Raw genomic sequence first — 20,881 nt, forward strand, 5'->3', positions numbered from 1 at the left:
ATTGGGTTGAGCTCTCTGGGTGCTGCACCACCCCTAAACTAATCAGTTGTTTTCTTCCACTTGGTTGTTCCCTGTCCCTTGTGCCTGTGCCATGGTCCCAGCACCCATCTGGCTTCTCTGCCCCCCACTGTGGTGCTTTCACTCTCCACCTCACCTCTGCAAAGGAAAACCCAAACTACACCACCCCAGGCTGGCCACAACCCTGGATGACATGTCATTCTAAGCAGCATTATGAGTTGACAGCAATCCTAATCCATTTCCTTGGTGCCAAACTTCCAGCATCTCCCTCTCTTAAAATTCCCTGAAGGCCACTCACAGGCATGGAGCTGATGCCATCTCCCCATTGTCTGACCACAGCAAAGACTTAAAAGCTGTTATGAAACATTCCAGCAAAAAAAGAACATTATTAAGAGCAAGATGATAAGACTTGCAGGTTTCAAAGGCAGGAGACATGAATGATTCCTTTTCCTAAAGAATTAAGCCCAATGAAAATGCAATATCTCCTTCAGAAGCAAGAGCTCCCTCTCAGCCAAAAGGAGGACAGAGAATGGCACATGCTCCAAATGGTTCTGAGGGATCAGGAGAATGTTACCCACAGCCCTGCACAGAGGGGCTGCGCTGGATCCCCTTGATCCTCTGCTCTGACTGGCACTGTGAAGGGAGCCTGATGGATTTTTGTTTGCCAGAAGGCCATTAGTATAAAAGGAAAATCCCAGTTAGTAGGATTATGAATTTCCAAATGTAGATATATTGGCACAGGCCGGGGGGGCAGTGCTGATTTTTAATGATTATGTTGAGTTACTGCTCCCTCCCTGTGCTTCCTCTGGGTGCAGGGAGGAGATGCCCAGAGGAACGTGGAGCAGGGACTTCTCTTCCCAGACCATCCATGCCATTACCACGGGGCACTGGCCAGGTCTCACCTCTCTGCAGCTGCATCCCCCGTGGGAAGTTCACACAGAGGAACAGCTCAGCTGTGGGCAACCACACCCTGCGACAGGCCACCTCGGAGAAGGGGGGTGGCTTTGTCTTCTCCTGTCTCAGGGTGATAGCCTGACATCTTAGAGCCCCTTCCAGTGCCTAAAGGGGCTCCAGGAGAGCTGGAGAGGGACATGGACAAGGGCCTGGAGCGACAGGGCAAGGGGTGATGGCTTCCCGCTGCCAGAGGGCGGGGTTAGATGGGGATATCGGGAGGAAATCCTTCCCTGTGAGGGTGGGGAGGCCCTGGCACAGAGAAGCTGTGGCTGCCCCATCCCTGGAAGTGCTCAAGACCAGGTTGGATGGGACTTGGAGCAATCTGGGGTAGTGGAAGGTGTCCCTGCCCATGGCAGGGGGTGGAACGAGATGAGGTCTCAGACCCCTAAAAACCCAAACCATCCTGTGATCCTGTGATTCCATGAATGTCATCACTGAGCAGCCACAGAGTGAGCAGGGCCTCAGCCCCCTGCCAGCACCCACAGCCTCTGCCTGGAGCTGCACAGAGCCTGGGGCAGAGCCTGGGTGGGCTGGGTGATGCTCAGAGCTGGGGCAGCCAGGTGAGGCAGGACCACGTGCTCCACATCCTGAGGAACATGCACAGCACACACTGAGCTCCTAAGGACAAAACCTGTTGCCTGGGAGCCAGAGTTCCACCTGCAGGCTCTGATGGATGTAAAGTGTTTAAGTGAGAGCGTGGCAGCCGCAGCACAGCCAGCCAGCCCAGCACTCCTCCATCCACTTCATTGATTTATTCCCTTCTCTCCCGTCCCTAATGCTCCGCTCAGCTCGACGTGGCTCAATGCAGCACAAATTAACAGAGCCCACAAAAGCCCTCTGAAGCCATTCCCCTGATTAACAGGTCGGTAGTGCTGAAAGATATCTTCATTTTAATAACCTGGCACTGAATGGATGGCAGCCACGGAGCTGAATGCACGTCATTCCCCAAAGGGAGGAGTGGCATGGATTTTTATGTGCTGTAGGAATTGCCAAAGATCAGAACAAATGACTCAAGAATCAAAAAGGGGAAAGAGGAAAGTTGGGGAGAGAAGGACAAAATGCTACAGGACTTGCTGGTGCCTTGTTGGTGGGCAATGATGGCCCTGAGCATGACCTGCCAGGGCTCTGTCCATCCCTCTGTGCTGTGCAGGTCTGAGCTCTGGCCCAGGGCTGGCTCAGGGACTTTGGTGGCTGCAGCTGCTTCTGTCCCTCTCTAAGAACTGAGGCATTCATTGGCAGACAGGGCAGTGACACATGTGTCCCATAGAATCATTAAACAGGAAGGTTGGAAAAGACCTCCAAGATCACCAAATCCAACCCTTGTACAGCCCCAGGACACACACAGTTAATTTTTGCCACGTTGTTGGAGTTTTCTTTTCCTTCCTGGCCATGGTGGAATTGCCAGTGCTGGAGGGAACCCTGAGCCCTTATGTGGAACCTGAGGCAATGGCAGCAGTCCTGCCCAAAGGCTCCCAGCTCCCACCCAGGGGGCTGGTCCTCAGCTGGACCCCGAGTGCCATCCAGGCTGTGAGCAGAGCAAGGGGGGAGCAGCAGGGGGGCAGTGGCACGTGGCTGATTCCCAGGTCCTCACAAAGCTCCACTTTCAGTCTTTCATCAGGACTGAAAACCCAGGATATGCCAGGATTCATTCAGGGTGAGAACTCTCCCTGCACAGAAGGTCTGGCCACCGTTCAGGGCTGGAAGCTGAGCTTGGGCCACTTAGTGGCCCTCCAAGCACTTGACTCTGGGATATGGTGGCTTATTGGACCTGGCTGCACCTCCTGCACCTTTCCAGGAAGATGCAGGGGCTGTTATGTACTCCAGAGGAACGATGAGGGTGGTGAGTGACCCTTCCTCCCAGCTCCACGTGCTGGCACTGGGGCAGCCCCCCGGCCACGGCTGGGGCTGATCCTGCTCTGCGGCCACATCCTCACCCCAGATAACCCTCGGCCGAGGGGAGGGAGGGAAAGCTCCGGAGCCAGATAAAGACAGACGGATTATAAGGTGTTTATGCTTTTGCGAAATTAAAGTCTTGAAGGTGAGACAGGTTTACATTGGCACAGAATTAATGGCTGGATGCAGCACAAGGGGACAGCGAGAGCAGGGAGCGGGGCCATCTATCAGCGTGCGCCGATGGCACGGGGGAAGGAGATGCAGCATAAATCAGGCTCAGTGCAGGAAATAAGCAGGATGGATGACAGGCAGGAGCTGGTGATCTGTTATTCCCACCGTGCCAGAAGGTGCAGGGAATGTGGCTGCGTGCTTTCAGGTCTCATTGCAGCACGCACAGGCTGGGTGGCTCCAGGCTGGATGAGCCTTCCCTGCACTGCCAGCTCCCAGGGACAGGCAGCAGAGCAGCTCTGTGCTCACCCACGCACCCTGCAGGGACACTCGCAGGCTGGGACACCCATCCGAGGCAGAGCAGGACCTGGGGGCTCCACTCCCCCTCTCTGGAGGTGTTGGTGCCAGGTGCCATCTACACATCCTTGAAGAACTGAGCCCAAACTGAAGCAGAGAAGGTTTTCCTTCCCTTGGACAGCAGCTGAAGTGGATTAGGAGTCTTTCATCAGTCCTTCTGGCACCTCTGCGTAGCTCTCCCTCCCTGCCATGATGTTCCTTGCTCCAGCACTGCTCTGAGAACATGGGCACTCTCCTGAGGGAGACGAGACAGCAATAGGCTGCTCTATGGGCTTAGGCTCATCTCTAGTGTGCAGCTCCCCAGTGTGAAGACTATGGGCCCAATTTCCCTGGTTATTCTCCAGACCTCCCCAGCACTCCCTGGTGCTGCTCTGACTTCAAAGGGAAATGAGACCTTACATGTTTAATTGAGGCAAATTTCCTCCCTGTTGTCGGGTCAGCGAGGGGGGATTAATGAGGGCCAAGGCTCAGCCCTCTGGGGACACCCAAACATTTCAACACATGGGGCAACCCTGGAAGGTGGAAAACAGGCGATGGGGAGCTGGAGGTGACCAGGGCTGATCAGGAGCAGCTGAGACACATAAATCTCTCAAACCATCAAGAGCTGCTACCTCCCCCCACCTCTTTATTTAGGCTGTGTTTTTTGAATGTAACCTGAAGCAATTAAGCTCTTTCATCGGATGTCCTGCCTTCAACTGACCTCCTGCTCAGCACTATCACTGGGAAAGGAAGGACGTGGGAGGCTCCTGCAGCTTTGCACAGGGCTGGATGTGGTGCAGACACTCCAGGTGAGCCCTGCTGCCCTGGTCCATCCCTGCAGCTCTGTCACAGCCCGTGCCCAGGGGCCACCTCACAGGAGGGCAGCACAGCTGCACGGGGCACGTCAGGGAGGTGGTGGGGCCTCACTGGAGAGGTGATGGCTGGGGATACTGGTGATGCTCGCTGGTGCAGGCAAAGGTCCAGCTCTCACACAGCTTCTCTTAGAATCACAGAGTGGTTTGGATTGCAAAGGATCTTAAAGCCCAACTTGTTCCACACTCACACTCATTCCACCCACACTTTCCACTAGACCAGGTTGTCCTGAGCCCTGTCCTACCTGGCCTTGAACACTTCCAGGGATGAGGAGGCCACAGCTTCTCTGGGCAACCTGTGCCAGGGCCTTACCGGTCTGTTTTAAGACCCTACTCACACAGCTAGGAGCAGGGCACCCTCTCCTTTGCTAGGGCCCATCAGACATGGTCCCCCATCTCCCCTCCCCTCTCCTGGGTGCCTGTCCATGCCATTCCTGGGGGATGCAGAAGGGATTTAGTGGGAAGGACAAGGGGATTGGTGTGATGCTGTGACATGGGGAACTCGGGCCCTCTCCCTTCAGCCACTGCTGGGAGGAAGAGGAACACCCCAGCTGTGCAGAGCTCCTGCCACACTCAACCCTCCCCCTGTGCTGCCCTGACAGACTGTCCATGGCCCAGCAAAGCTGTGAGACGGGGGTTTGTTTGGACAGTTTTAGGGTCACTTCCAGGCTCCCGGAGATCCAGCTGCTGTCAGCAACCGGCGCTGCAGCCCCGCAGGGACCTGGCCTCTGCTCCTGGAGGTTCCACCCCGGGGGCCTCCCTCCTGCTTTGGGGGGAAATTTCTGGTGGGTTTCCCTCCATGGACCCAGCCTGGCCCCAAAGGTTTGCTGCTGACAGTGCTGGGATGCAGCTGGTCCAAGCAGCTATCCCTGGTCCTCATGCCTGCCATGCCCAAACCAGGGGGGACAATCCAGCCCCAGAATGATTTGGGATTACTCTAAAGGATTTTGGATCCCGCAGGATCACTGCCAGCCATCGCACAGGCAGTGAGCCTCACTCCTGAGCAGTCCCCCCATGCCCTGGGCCAGCCGTGGTGCCATTGCTGTGCCAGCACGGGGGTGCCAGGGGCTGAGCTCTGCAGGCAAAGCCTCCCCCTCCCTTATCTGAGCGTTCAGCCTGAGCTGCAGCCCCCGCTGCGGGGCTGAAGCCCACGAACATTAACCCTCCGGCTATAAAACATGACTCGGTGTTTAACAGCCACACGGCGAACCACAGCAATCCTAAAAACTGCGCTGAAACTCCCAAGCCAAGGGCTGCGACTGGAATTAATTAGTTCTTCCTCTGACAGCTTTTTTGGTGCCACCAGGTGGTAACAACGTGCAGGACCGGGTGTCCCCCAACGCCGCCCGGTCCTGGGCAGCTGATGTTGAGCACTGGTGGGTGGGAAAGAAATCCCTGTGCGGTGGGACATCCATCTCTAGGGAGCAGCGGCGCAGCATAAATCCTCCCTGGAGCGGTGTGTGATGATGGAGAACTTGTTCTGCACGATGGAGGGAGGGATCTTACCTGCCACCAAATGTCAATTTTCTGCAATGGCTCTTGGAGAAAAAGAGCTTTGCCTGAGCCCCGTGCACAGCGGTGCAGCCTCGGTGGTCCTGCTGTGACCGGCTGCTCTGTGATGGAGAGGCGTCCCGAGTGTTACTGTCCCCAAAAGAGGCACCCACGGCACACCTGGGCTGTGGGGACAGTGGGAGCACCTGGGACATGGCAGGTTTTCCTCTGAAAACCCCGAGCCTGGTCCTCAAGCAGGGGAGGGAGAAGGAGGCCGGGGTGGGGAAGGGCAGCAGTGACCTCAGCGATAAACACTCCATGATCAAGGTTCCCTCTGGGCTTTTCCAGAGTCTGGAGTGCCCCCGGGGGAGTGGAGCCGCACAGAGGGCTTTTCATTCCCGCATCCTGCCCGGCCCTGCCCTGCTGCCCCTCCACCCTCAGCAGCCACACGGGCCTGCCTTGACTTTTTCTAGGTGGAAGAAAGTGAAATCCTTTGATGCCGGGAAGAGAATATTTTCTGCTCCCAAAATAAGAGCTACAATTTTCCAAGCATCTCCTCTCCTCCTGCAGCTCCCCCTCCCCACCTTCCCCTTCCCTCGCTCCCTGCTCTCCCCACTCCCTGCCCAGGTGAAATCCTTGGCAGACCCGGTTGTCATCTTTTCAACACCTCATTTTTCCCTCGCTCCGGGTGCGCAGGGAGCGACTCTTCCTGTTTACACACCTCCAGCTCTGGGGTGGGGGTGAAACAATCCCAGCTTTCACTGCTCAGAGGGGACCGGGAGGTGGAGCAGCACTGGTGCCCATCCAGTGCCTCTCCCATCCACGTGCCTTGCGAGGGCTGAGCTGCTCCTCCCCAGGGACCCCAGTGCTCCTCCTGTGCCAGGATCCAGCTCTCTGGGCTGGCTCCCTCCTCTGCAGGGAAATGCCCAGCCCGGCCCACGGCTCGGGGTGGATCCTGGACATTGCTGTTGCCACTGGCAGGTTCCTGGGTGTCTCTGTGCCATGGAGAGCCCCATTCCTGGTATCCCATGGTGGTGCTGGCTGCAAGCTGAGTTTTGCCAAGGCTCGTGCAGCCGTGCTGAGGAGTGTGGGCTGCTGGCAGCCACGGCCTGACCTCCCTGTACCCTTCTCTGTGATTTATCACAGGCTGAGCCCATCCCTCCTGTGCTCAGCAGGGCTGGGAGAAGCAACCCCACTCTCCTGAGCTGCAGTGTGTCTGAGCCACCGAGCTCGTACCTGGAAAGAAAAACTCTGCCACCCCTCTCTGTGTGGAGTGGGGTTGTCTCCATCCAAAGGTTTCTCCTCAGGGTTATGCTCTGGGGACTTTCACAACTTCATGTGTGTGAAGCCACGTGGGTGGAGTGTCCCCAGCAGACACAGCATGTCCCTGGGTGTGCAGGGAGAGACATGGCCCTTGCTGAGCCTGTGCCTGCTGCTGCTCTGCTGGTCCTGTGCCCAGGAACGTGTCCTTCCCTGGGTCCTTGGTGTCTCCTGAGCCCTCTCTGAGCACTGCACAACTCGTGACCTGGGTGGTTGAACAGACTGATCTGCTCCACCGCACAAAACTCCCAGGCCTGGCTCCTGCCTGGTGCCTCCCTGCAGTGCAGGGGGTCAGTGCCGGGGACCTGGAGCCCCCAGGGACCTTCCCACAGAGACATCACCTTGGTACAGGTGGAGATGGGAGCATGGAGCCACCCAGAGCAATGGGAACTGTTGGGAGCTCAGGGATACCCAGAGCAGTGGGCAGTGTTGGGAGCTCAGGGATACCCAGAGCAGTGGGCAGTGTTGGGAGCTCAGGGATACCTGGAGCAGGGGCATGTCGGGGTGAACCGTGGCAGAGAGGAGACCCAGCAGGCTCAAGGAATCGGGTCTCCGTGCCAGACCACTGCCAGGAGTGAGCTGAGAGCACCCCTGGCCCCCACAGCGGGTGCTGAGCATCTCCCCTCTCCCTCCTCCTGGGCCCCACAGATGGGAACGGGCTGGTTCTGCTGCTGCTGCTCCTTTATTCATATATCATCAAAGTCACATCTCTGAGACGTGACAGAAAACACACAGATGAGGGAAATAAGTAAAGTTTGCTGAGCAGGGTGGGATTTCTGTGCTACTTGGGGGACCGTGTCCTACTTTCTGGTGTTTCTTTCCCTCCCTGACAATACTCCAAGGGCAAAGCCTCCAAGGACACCCAGCCCTCGACCTTCTTTGCCAGGCAGAGCTGCTCAGACGCAGCCTCCCCGACGGCCGGGCTGGCGTCGGTATTAAGGATGTTGATTGCATTCAGATTCTAATTTACTCAACTTGCTACTAGGAAATCATGAGGAAAGATGGTTTAAAATCATTCAGGGAAAACTCAGAGCATAAAATTTTAATTGCCACCTTGTGAAATGAGGTTCTCCCGGGCTGGCCAAGCCTGGCTGCTGTGCCGGGGTGGATGGGGACATTCCTCACCAGCTCTGACGCTGTGGGCAGGAAGATGGAGATGGGGACAATCGGCTGCTGTAGCTGTAGAATTTGATCTCTGCAAGCAGTGGAGGGAAAACAGTTTGCTTGACACCAGCAGTGGCTCCAGGTCAGGCACTCCAGGCACTCTGCACCCACCATCACCCAAACTTTCACTCTTTAGCAAAACCCTCCTGATATTTGTAAGACCTGCCCCCTCCGCCTCTGGAGCAGGATTGCATTATTCACAGTAACCTGGTTAATAGAATAATTCTGCTTGGTTTCAACTGAAAATTGCCCATGAAGGGCTTTCTGCTTTGGGGATGTAATTCAAAACAGAGAGTAAAAAACCCCTGGGTGGGTGGCCAGTCCCTGAGCCCTGGGACTATGGAATGCTGGCTCTGCCAGGGCACACACACCAGCCATGAGGCACCCTGGGTTTGTGCCTAAAACAAACTCATAAAAATCCATCCCAGAGAACTTGTGAAGATCTTCTCAATCCTCTCTGTCCCCCCACCAGCTCCCTGCACACCTCAGGTGGTGGGTGCTGAGGGAGCAGGGCAGGGGAGGGCAGAGGGTGCCCAGCACAGACACGGCCTCGCTCCTCTGCAGAACATCACGAGTTTGTGATGGGAAATCGGAAAATGCCTCTGCCTTCCCTCTCATCCTCCCTCTGAGCAGGTTCCTGGCCTTACACAATCGTTATTGTGCTGTAAGAGGCAAATCAAAGATCATTAAGGTGAGCCCAGCAGTGCAGAGCAGGACGCTGCAGCCGGAGCGGCGCTTTGCTCTCCGCTCCCTCACCCCCCACCCCTGCCAGTGTCCCCAGGTACCTCTGAGCCCACAGATCAATAAAGCCACACTTGGGCTGGCGTGTGAGTGTGCCCAGGACTGCATCGATCCCCGGCCCCGCAGTGTGCAGAGCCTGGAACGGGCTCGGATGAGCTGCCCTGGCCGGGGCTGACGGATCCTCGAGCAGCTGGGAGATCAATAGCTTTCATAAACCAGACTGAAAAATAGGGGAGAGTCCTAATGGCACCACGAGTGCTGGGCTACACTTACAGAAGAAAAACAATTTGAGGAGTTCCAAATAGCAACATTGATCATGCCACTATTTCCCCATTTTCATCTTTCTTTGGGAAAGTTCTCGGCTCACTCCAGACATCACGAACCTTTATTGGAGCCATGGTGCAATTAGAGGCTTCACATGGCATCACTGCTCTTTGCATTTCCAGTGGGTTGTGCTGGTTGGAGATATCCCCTGCTTTAATTAGGGAAATTGCCTGGGCAGGTCCCCTCTCCCCCCTCCTCTGCACTGGCAAACCCTTGGGTTGGAGTGAGAAGGGAGCATCTCCCACACACAGGGAGAGGGGCAGAGGTGCTCTCCTCTTGAATTACATTGGTGACAATGGACTGGGTGCTGCTTCCTGAGCAAAACCGGGACCCAGCCCCCCAAAACCCTCCTGCCCCAGCAGTAGGACCCATCACAGAGGGGTTGTAATGCCATGGAGGAAGCCCTGCCCTGGAGAAGGGCACTGGACACAGTGGGCTGGGATGGCCTGAGGACACAGAGCACTGGTGATGCCCCAGAGGCCCTGGGCTGCCAAACCAAATAGGAATGGCATCAGGCAGCCCCAGGGAGGAGGTGACCTGTGGGGACATGGTGCTGGGGCTCTGCTGCCCCCCCTGCACTGCACTGCAGAGCAGCCCCAGGCCGTGTGCCCTGCCCTCACTGGGAGAACTGGTGCAAGTTGTGGGGCTGCACATACACCCACCCCACAGAGGCACAGTCTGGCATGCTGGAATGTTCTCTGTCCCTGGGCTGGGAGGCCTCGGGAAGGCCACGGGAAGAGTTCTGTGCAGTGCTCAGGATTCAATCCTGCTATTCTTGGCAGCACCTGAACAGATGATTTATCTTGGAATACACCTGCCTCATTTATTATTTTTTTAGAGATCTGATCTGCAGTTGTGAACAAGTTTTGCCAAAACATGCCAGACTGGGGTTTTCTGTGGGATGCACCAAGCTCAAAACCCGGGGCTGTATGGGAGTCTGTGATGAGTGTGTTAAGCCTGTTATGGAGTTAATAAAGTTTATTGAATCTCTGAGCCATCAGAGTCTGTCTGATCCTTCATCAGGGCTTACAACTACACTGCCAGGGAAAATAGATTTGCTGCTCAGAGGGGGGTAGAGAAATAACCAGGGATGCCAGGTCAAGACTGGCAGCAGGAGTGGGCAGTGAGGAGGTGACCACAGTGGGAGCTGGGTTACAGCCAGGGAATCTCAGACATAAAAGGAACAATTTGCAGAAACTGCCATGGAAGTTACTATAAGGTCAAAATGATAAAGCAGAACATAGTGGTTAGATAAAGCAGTTCAGAAGAGATTTATCTGCCCTCTAAAGAAAAATTGTGTGTGGTCTTGGCAAATGGCACATTTGCTCTGTGGAAGTACCAGAGAGATGTCCTGAGACTGAGAAGTGGATGGAAAGCCCAGGGAGGCCTCAGAAAGAGATCATGGAGTCATAGAATCATGGAATCCTAGAATGTTTTGGGTTGGAATGAACCTTAAAGCCCATCTCATTCCCCCCCCCTGCCATGGGCAGGGACACCTCCCACCAGCCCACGTTGCTCCAAGCCCCGTCCAACCTGGCCTTGGGCACTTCCAGGGCTGAGGCAGCCACAGCTTCTCTGGGCAGCCTGTGCCAGGGCCTCGCCATTCTCATTTAAAAAAATATATCTAATCTAAAACCACCATCACTTGCCATATTAGATCTCCTGGAGGTGCCAGACCCAGCCCCCTCATGCCATGTGCAGAAATGGGATGTCTTTGTTCATTTAGAAGCTCCAATTAATTTCTTCCCTTGTTCCTGTCATGTCTGAGAACAACAAAGGGAGATAAAATTGATGGTGGACAAAACCACCCCCATCCTGCCTTCAGCCTCACGTGGTGTTTACCTGGACCTGGGACCCTGTGCTGGTTCTGTCCCATTGGACCAGGGAGGTGGCACACCTGCCCTGGGGACACTGCTTTGAGCATCCTGAGGCAGGATGGCACTGGCAGAGCCTGAAGATGGCACTGGCAGAGCTCTCCTGAGCCATTCTCTGCATCAGCCTCCTCATGGCAGGTCTGCCAGGCTGGAGCAATCCTGGGAGAAGTTCAATGATCAGAGCTCTACCCAGGTAAACAAACTTGTGAGGTGTCTCCTCTTCCCTCCATTACTTCAATCCCATCCACTCTGCAGAGCCATAGGGAAAAAGGGCCCATCTGTTTGGAGTTTGCTTTTAAAAGGAAAACCAATCTTCTGGGACAGCATCTCCCAGAGCCTGTTCCTCATCCGCTGATCTCTGCAGCCTTGGCACAGGGAGCAACTCAGCAATGATTTTTCAGCTCACAGTGCAGGAGAGACCCTGATTTACAATTATCCTTCAGTTACAAAGGTAATTTTAACTGGGATTAGCTGATCCTGTAAAGTAATTGAAGCCAGGAGGTCTGGGGCTGCTGCACTGTTATTATCACCAGATGCCACGGGAGAAACAAAGGGTGAGGGCTGTCTCTGAAACTGCTTCTCAAAACCTTCCTATTCCATCTTCCCAGGTATAAAGGGAGGGTGAAATCTGACAGGAAGGGAGTGGGGGAGAGCAGTGTAGAGGTGAATGAACAGCAATCCTAAATAGATCAAGATGGACAAAGGGAAGGTCAGTGAGGCAGTGAGGAAGGGGACTGAGCTCCTGCACAAGGCCCCCTCTCCAGCCTGATCCCGTGCCCAGTGAAGGGCTGTCTCATCCAGGAAGACAGTGCTCATTATTCCTACTTTTAGATAAAGAAACCATCCTGCAATTAAATGAAGGAACACCCTCCCCTCACCCTCTTGGGACACTTTGGTATGTTCGTGAGTGCTGCAGCTGCACTTGGGGTCACCAGCCCAGCTGGCACCCCCAGCCCTCACTGCCAACTCTCTGCCAAAGCAAAGAGCCCTCGGTGGCTCTCTGAACATTTGTGCTGCTGTCCTGAGTCTGCCCACAGTGGAGCTGCTGGCCTGGCACCAGCCCCAGGGAGTCCCCACAGTGAGCACCAGGTTGTGCCTGAGTCAGCTTAATTGCTTGGAGGGTTTTTGGCTCCTGTGAGAAATCACCAGAACCCCCAGGTGATGATGGTTAGTGCTTGCTCCAAAGAGCCTGGAAGCAGGAGCACAGGCAGGACTGCAGGGGGAGAGCAGAGGGAAAGGCTGGGAGCTGCTGCAGCCTCTCCTCACAGCATCACCCCGACACAGCACTTGGTCCAGCTCCAGCCTGGCAGAGCCAGCCCTGGGCACCACGGCCCCATCAGCACAGCCAACCAGAGCAGCTGTGTGCTGTGCCAGGAGCTGCCACCCTGCTGCTATGGTTGCCCAAATTGCCCACTTGTGGTGCCAGCTGGGCAGAATCACTGCCACACCTGAGGGTGGTTTTTTTAAAGTGCCTTCAGCTGCCAGAAACTCCCAGTGCAAAGCAGGACCAGGGCACCCACCTCGCTAATGACAGTGAGGTAGTGACTGTAAGTGACTGAGATATGTTAAACTGAAATGTTTCTCTTTGTTTAGTACAAAAATGAAGTTTTAGGACAGTCCAAGTGCAATTAGAGCTGTCATTCGCCTCAGATCCGGGGGACATTCCTGTGTAATCAGATTACGGCAATTCCCTCATAGCTCCAGATCTGATCCTAAACTACACGTCAAGATCCCTTCAACTCCACAACAGAGGGAGGAAAACCCAAAACACAATCAGGAAGAAAGCACAATAAAAAGGGATTGCTTCTGCTGGGATTGCAACCAGCAGCGATCGCTGTGATTTGCAGTAATCAAGGCCAGCCCGGCCCTGTCTGCTGGAATTATCTCTCCCACTAATCCCCAATGTGTTTCCTATTTGGGCTGTTCTGGGTTTCCCTGTGGAGCAGCCTGGGTGAGCCTGTGGTGGGATCTGCAGGGCTGGAGCCCTCCTTCCCACTGGGACACCTGGGACTCCGGAGAAGGGTGTTGGGGGACTGTCATCTCTGCGGGCACAAGGATCTTCCCTCTGGGGGCTGCCTGTGTCCCCACACCCAAGTGCAGGAGCGTCCCAGCCCCCTGAGTGCTGGATGGTTCATTTCCCTGTGGCTCCCAGGACCTCTTGTCTCTTTTTTAAGGTCAGAAAGTGGAACTGTGTGCTCCCTGGACCACTGCTGGGTAGGGGGTGGCTGAGGAGCACTCAGGCAACCTTCCCCACCAGCACAGGGAAAAGGAGCAGGACCTCTCAGGAAAAGGAGAGGTGTCCTCTCATTCTTGTCTTTAAATAGGGTCAGAGGGAAAAGCTAAACCACCCCATTGCATCCGGTGTCCCAGGGAAAGCAATGTTGGTGCAGGGGACTTTTCCCTTTTCTACAGAAAGCTGGCAGCTTGGTGGAGAATCCCCCTGTTCTGCCAGTGTGGACTGACCTTGCAGGCTCAGCAGGGCGAGTGCTGGGGCCGTGTCCCAGTCGCTGTCACGCTGCACTAAAGCCCAACGAGCCCCATCGGCCTCGGATGTGTGCTCAGATTTACAGATTTACAGATTTACAGCTGTGCTCAGGAGAGTCAGTCACGGCGTGTCCTCTCAGGCAGGGCCTTTCCACAGCTCAGCAGCTCCTGCTTTGCCTCGAAATGCTCCAGTGAAAAGCCCTGGACAAGCACTTCTCCAGGACGTTTTAGTGCCGAGCTCAGAGCGGTTCCTGCTGGATTGTTTGCAGCCCTGCCTCCTCCAGCCCTGCCCTTCTCTTTCTGCAAACAGGAGAAGGAGCAGAGGAGCAAAGTGGGAAGAAGGAGGAGGAAGTTGGGAACAGCTGATGGATGTGCCTGGGCAATGCCTTGGGCCCTAACAGAATCATGGAATCCCAGAATGGTTTGGGTTGGAAGAGTCTTTAAAGTCCATCTCCTTCCACTCCCCTGCCACGGGCAGGGACACCTTCACTTAGACCAGATTGATCCAAGCCCCTTCCACCCTGGCCTTGGACACTTCCAAGGATGAGGCAGCCACAGCATCTCTGGGCAGTCTGTGCCAGTGTCATTGCTGAAAGAACAGTTCCAGAGTCCTCACAGAGAACGGGGCAAACAAGGCAGAGAAGGACCTGTTACAGAGCTCGGGATGGAAACTGTGCTGCCATCCAATTATCCACTTCACCTGACTTAGGAAATGAGGGGCCATCACATGCAGACTGTGTAGGTGTGGTGTGACCTCCCAACAAAGGAGGATGGAGACTGGACTCCTCACCAGAGCTCATTTATTTCATTCACTAAACTATTCTCTCCCCAGCAGTCAAACCCCTTCTGGCCTCATCCCAGTGCCCCTGGTCAGAGACATCACTGCAGCAATGTCTGATGTCATCAGAGAGGTCTCCTCAGTCCGGAGCAGGGGGTGATGGGCAGGACCCACCACTGCTGACCAGCACAGTGAGCTCTCCAAGGGCACTCAGGCCAAAAAAAATTGGATTGAGTAACTCGAATATGAGATGAATTGAAGGCAAGTGTGATCCATTCACTGGCGAACTGTGAGTGATGTCCACAGCTGAATTCCCTGAGTAAACTCTCCATCATGGATTATTCATCCATCTCGCTGGTTACGAGGAAAGAGAGCAGAAAGCTGAAAATGTTTCAGTGCCAATTATTTATGGAAGGGAGGTTCTCCTCGGCGGGCTCACAGCACAGCACAGTGTTTATCCTGCTTTCCCTGGGAAAGGCCGTGGCACTGCGTATGGGCATTAAGGGAGAAAAGCTATGCTGGTGTGGAGGCTGAATTTCCCTGTGTTGGGTTTCATCACCTTTATTCATAGCTCCGCTGCTTTTTGGGCCATTTGGGACAATATTTCTTCCTTTTCAGTGTTTACACCCTTCGGATATTCCTAGACAGCCGTTATGTTCCCTATTAGTCTTCTCCTGGCCTGGCTGTATTTCCTTATTTTAATCTTTCCCCATCAGCAGTCCCTCCTGCCCCTTCATCATCTATGCCATTCTTCCCTGAATTCCCTCTGATTTGTCTACATCAGTCTTGTTTATGATTCCAAGATCTCATTTAGCATTTGATTTCTGCCAAAAATAAAATTGAGCTTGATTGTTTTTGCTGATGACTGAAGCAGACATGAATTGTTGCTTGAAAAACAGTCCTTGAGACAGCAATATGTGAGAGAGGGAAGAGAAAGGCAGCTCCATCAGGCAGACGAGCACACAGATGATATCGGCTCCGGCTCGATTGGATCTCGTGAGCGCGGCTGGGACGTGCTGACAGTAATAGCCCCACTATTAGAGTGTTTAGCTTTTGAACAGAAATGGGAGTTATAACTCACACCCTGGCATAAATCACAGGGCCGTGAAACTCTCCCAGGCACATGCCTGCACAATAAACCGGGCTGAGATTCCTTGTCCTTGGGGAAAGTGGCAAAACTGCAGCTTTCTTAGTCTGTGAAAATGTGGGCTTCGAGTTGGATCCATCAGGTTGGTCATCGAGACCTTCCTCTGCATAGTCATGATGGTTTTTGAAATTTTTTTGACTTGCCACAGGAGTGGAAAAGAAAGTGTCAAAGGGCAGAGCGAGACTCCAGAACGATCCTCATCCAGTGAAGGAGAATCCAACCTGGCCACCCTGAGAGAAGGACCGGGTCCTGCAGGCACTGCCCACACTTCCCAGGGCTGCCCATGGGCAGGTGTCTGCCTGCGCCTGGACCTGTGCCTGGACCTGCATGCAGGAATGGTGGGGTGGTGCCACAGGGCCTCGGTCACCTCTGACCATCAGGTGACTTAATTTCTGTCTCCAAATGCTGTTTTAGGGACCTGGCTTTGATCACTTGGGCTACCAAATGCTGGTGGGTGGCTGCAGCCTGCAAGGCTTCCAGACCTCTCCTTGAGGCTCTCCGATGAGCTGCACCGTGATGAGCCCCAGTCCCCACCCAGGGACTGGCACAGCCCCCGGGCTCTGGCAGCCACTGTGGGACAGTGCTGCTGCCACACGTGGAATCGCAGAGTCTCAGAATCACAGAAGGCTTTGGGTTGGAAGGGACCTCCAAAAATCATCTAGTCCAACCATCCCATGATTCCATGGTTTTGCTCCCTTGGGAAGTCCCTGTGTGTGCCTGTGCCCATGCAGGGACCCACCCTGGGCACGGTAGAGTGTGGATCCAAGCAGATGGAAGGCAGCAGCTGTGACACACCCTGTATCCAGGGAGCAGGACGTGGGGCTCAGGAGCAACACCACAGGAAAGGGGCTGTCGTTGGGAATGCCGTCCCCACAGTGGAGCACAGGAAAATCGCCCCCACCCTCCCCCGATCCGAGATCCACATAAACCCACCCATCAGCCAAGGAGGTGGGGGCTGGTTTCTCCTGGGAAGCCGCTGCCTTCCAGTGAGACCCTGCAAAGAGGATCTGTATCTCCGGGGATTTCCATTTAAATGCTCCTTGGCAAAACCTCCTTAAAAAGCCGCTGACGACTCATAGAAAGCTTTGGAAAACATGCTAATTACTGGGAAACAATGCAGCATCTCCATGGCTAGAGCCCCTCGGCTTCCCTCCCTCCCTTCCCGGCACCACCAGAGGCATTTCCATGAGAAGGGCAGCTTTGTCTCTCCGGACTGTTCCTGCTGCTTTTCCTGCACCTGAAGTCAAGCTCCAAAGTGTGAGACCCCCCAAGGCATCTCCACAGCAACCCCCCCTCCCCCGAGCAGGGCTTGGGGCAGGGAGCACATGTCACCCGCGGGACCGGGACAATTAGGGACGGGATTCATTAGCGTTATTACTATGCACGGCGAGTGCTGCAGCAGCGTCCCAAAGCTCCCGTCAAGATCAGGTATCCTGTGTGCTGGGAGTGTGTAAAACTGCTGTCAAATATGGACCTTGCTTCTGGAAATTCAACTTTATGGTAGATTTCCCTAAGAGATGGGTGCTCCAGAAAGTGGGGAGGATCCCGAGTATCTCTTTGCTGTGGGGGTCACCCACCTCCCACCACCCTGACCCTGTTGAGTGCGGTGTTCCAACGTGAGTGTCAGCTTGGGAACTGACCCTCTGCACTGTGGAAAAAGTGCATGGCATATCTTGAGACTTCAATTCTATTTGGTTTCGTTTGCTGCTGTGAGACTGGGATGGGATGGATGGGATTTCATCCGTTCTCACAGGCAGGAGTGGCCTTTGAGTGGGGGATTGAAATATCCCTGAACTTCCCCAGCAAAAGCCAGGCTGAAAGTGTCAGGCAGCAACTTTCTGCTCCTTGGACCTTGCAAGGACTGATGAACCCTCCTGGTGAGAGTGAGCAGGAGGGAAGGTGGAGAGGACACTGGTGTTAAACAGAACAGAAAAACCTGTGAAGGAAACCTTAATTGGTTTCTGTGTCCCAGTGCTCCCTCTGCTCCACATGCTGGCGTCAGAGCCCTTCTTTGCTCAGCCTTTTGGAGAGCTGCCCCAGGAGTCATCACCTGAATCCTAAAGAATTCATCGGGGTAGGGTTAGGGTTAGGGATGTACAGAGATGCTGGGTTTGCTCTGGAGCAGTTGGCTATTTTCCTGTTGCTGCAGGTGAGGTACCACGCGTGTCTGCGCACCGGGAGCGGGATGTGCCTCAGACACACAGTACCCAGGTCAGGAGAGGTTTTAAGAGGAAACAACCCCATGAACACTCACTTCCCCACACCTAAATTCCTCCTTTTTCCTAGAGAGGCAAGACCAACATGGCTCTTTGCATCACTTTGCATCCGAGCAAGGGATTAACTGTCCACGGTGCCTCAATGCAGACTGGAACCCTTCCAGGAAGTCAGCACACTGGAGCTCCCTCTCCCTCTAAATGCTTTGGCTTCCTGCAGGAAAATGAAATCCATTAACAAGTTCCACCCCTGCTCGGAATTCAAGGCTAGGACTGTCAATGCTTTGGGAAGGAGCTAAATGGGGGGATTTCCATAACAATCAGCAGCTACAGCATTAATCCATAGTCATATTAACCTGGGATGACAAGGACACGTCTGGCTGTTCTCTCTAATGTAATCTGCCATTGTGCCCGGCCCCGCTGAGCCCGGCTTTGTGCTGGGCCTGGGCTGGGAGCAGCTCCTCTCCCTGGCTCTCGGCACAGCTCAGAAATGAGAGAGGGGGACACAGACAGGGCAAAGCCATTAATATGCGTGTGTGTGCGTGTGCTTAGCGTGTGTCTGTGCTGGTGTGGGTGTGAGAGTGTGTGTGTGCAGTCACTGTGCTGGGTGTGCCTCAGCCTCTGTGTGCACGGATGGGTGTTGGTGTTGGGCCTTTGTGAGGTGTCAAAATGCACCCAGCAAATGGAGGGAAAAGGCAGATAGGGCTCTGCAAAGGAACTTAGGGATGGGAGCACGAGGCAGACGTGTTCGGTGTTCAGCGTGTGCCAGCACGGTTTGGGGCTCCTGTTCTCTGTCCCTGTGGATCTGCTGACACAGGGATTCTGCCATGCCAGGTCCTCACGGGCAGCACTGGTGACGAGCCCGGTGGTGCCAGGGCAGCTCGGTGGGACAGTGGAGGTGTCCAGCCCCTCTGCTCCTTAACAACGCTGGCAGCACGTCCTCTGCAGGACAGAGCAGCCCTGACTGTCCCTTGTCTTTCCATCCTTTTGCTGTATTAGTCTTCCTTGAAGAGTCAGCTCCTCTGTATGTGGAAGGTGCCCCAAGCCTGCTGTTGGATTAGGAGATGGTTACAGAGCTACAGTGGCCAGTGCCAGGACACCCCACACCAAACGAGCCTCATTTCTGGCCCTTTTCATCTACAAAACCTCCCAATCCATTCCACGATTTCTGTGTTACTATTTAGTCCTGTTGTAAAGGGAGTGGAAATCGGAAACTCTGATTCACCAGGGTCTTTGCACAGAAACTTCACACGCTGGAACAATTAATTATCCATTAAACCCTTTGTCTGTGTCATCGCATTGTTCCAGGCTCCCATTGAAGCCCCTCAGCGAAGCACTCGGGCTGCCAGTGTTCGAGTGTGGTTAATCAACTAACAGGCTTATAAATACAATAGACACAGCAACACGTTGCTCTCCGAGCGCCACGATGCCGAAGGGTCTCCAGCCACTCCAGAACACACGGAATTAGCCGTGGTGCTGGCTGTGCCGAGGGCCCGGAGCGGCCGCTCCCCTGCCTGTGCCAGGAGCAGAGCGAGACACGGTGCTTGGGAGTGTGCCACTGAGCCCCTTCCTGCCAGCTCTGAGCAGCATAAAATCATGGAATGGTTTGGGTTGGAAAAAGCCCATCCAGTCCCACCCCCTGCCATGGGCAGGGACACCTTCCACTATCCCAGGTTGCTCCAAGCCCCGTCCAGCCTGGCCTTGGACACTTCCAGGGATGGGGAGTCCCCGGTGTCCCCGAGCAGCCCCTGTGTCTGGGCAGTGGCTGCAGGGTGTGATGGGCACACGCAGGTGCCCGGGTCACGCCAGGCGAGGGGGACAGTCCCTGCCCTGACTCGGAGCTGCGTCAGGGCAGCGCCGCCAGACAAGGTGGATTTAATGGGGAAAAACTGCTGAGGATCCAGGAAAATTTCAACTTTGCTGAGGTTAGAGGTGACGTTTGTGTCTGGAAAAGTGTTTCTGCGTGGCTGAAGTCTGGGAAAGCGGCGTTGGAGGGGAGCAGGTGGAGGCATGAGATCTTTGAGGAGACTTTTAATGATAGAAATTTTGTCTCAGTTGTACTTAGGCCCTAATTACAGCGACCATAAAGGTATTTATTTCCTGACGACTAATGGCGGGCCAAGGAGAGAACGCTCTCATCAGCTCTTACAAGTTTCAATTACTTTTTCTCAATTATGTTTATGTTTTCCTTGCAGCTTTCGGGAACTGCCCGTGGGCACAGGCGCGGGCTCCAGAGCGCCCGGCGCTGCTCCCAGAGGACAGAGAAGGTCAGGAGACCAAGCCACAGAGGCTGGAGATCTTCGACTGAGGGCAGAGAGGACAGAGAACAAAACATTTAATTGCAAGGGTGGGTGAAGGGGCCTTTAGGTGACCACCAGCCAGATTTTGAGCTTTCACTGCAGGTTTTTAGTCCAGTTTTTTGTTGGCTTTGCTGTGCCAACCACCTTATGGCCTTTGTGTGCCCATGGGACACTTCTCTGCCCTGGCTGGGACGTGTGTGGCTGCGTCCATGATGGGCAAAAGCTGCTGGAGAAGGCTCTGCTCCCATATCCCTGTAACACAGCAACAGCCACAGGTCCCTCTGAGGCTCAGGGCTGAACAATGAACAACGAGTGATAAAAATCCAGAAATCACTCCCAGGTTTAGGCTTCCAAAGTTGAAATTTTCCATGAATTTATGCCACAACCCCCCAGTCTCACAGCCCTTAGAGAGCAGCAGAGATAAGAGCAGCTATCAGCTTGAAGAGGCTCAGGCAGATAAACATCAGCCTTGAAACAGCAGATAAAGCTGCCAGCTTGGAGGAATCTATTACCAGAGCATCGGAGCCAGCCGGACTGCAGCCTGGGGGTGCAGATGTTTCCTTGGAGAAGGGCTGTCCCCCAGAGCCCTGTGCCAGTGACCTGTGCAAGCCACCTCCCCTCTTGCTGTGTGCTCATTCCCAGCCCTTCCCCTGGATGGAGCAGGATGAGGGGGTCATGGCTCTCCCCCTTGCCCCGTCCTGTCCCTCCTCTGGCTGTCGCCTCTGTCCCCTCTCCCAGGGCTGCTCTGTGTGTAAAAGTCATATCTGGGAGAAAATGACAGTGAAACGGCCTCAAGTTGTGCCA

Source organism: Manacus vitellinus, unplaced genomic scaffold (genome assembly GCF_001715985.3).
Source record: "Manacus vitellinus isolate BGI_N305 unplaced genomic scaffold, ASM171598v3 scaffold_19_pilon, whole genome shotgun sequence".
NCBI classification, from domain to species: domain Eukaryota; kingdom Metazoa; phylum Chordata; class Aves; order Passeriformes; family Pipridae; genus Manacus; species Manacus vitellinus.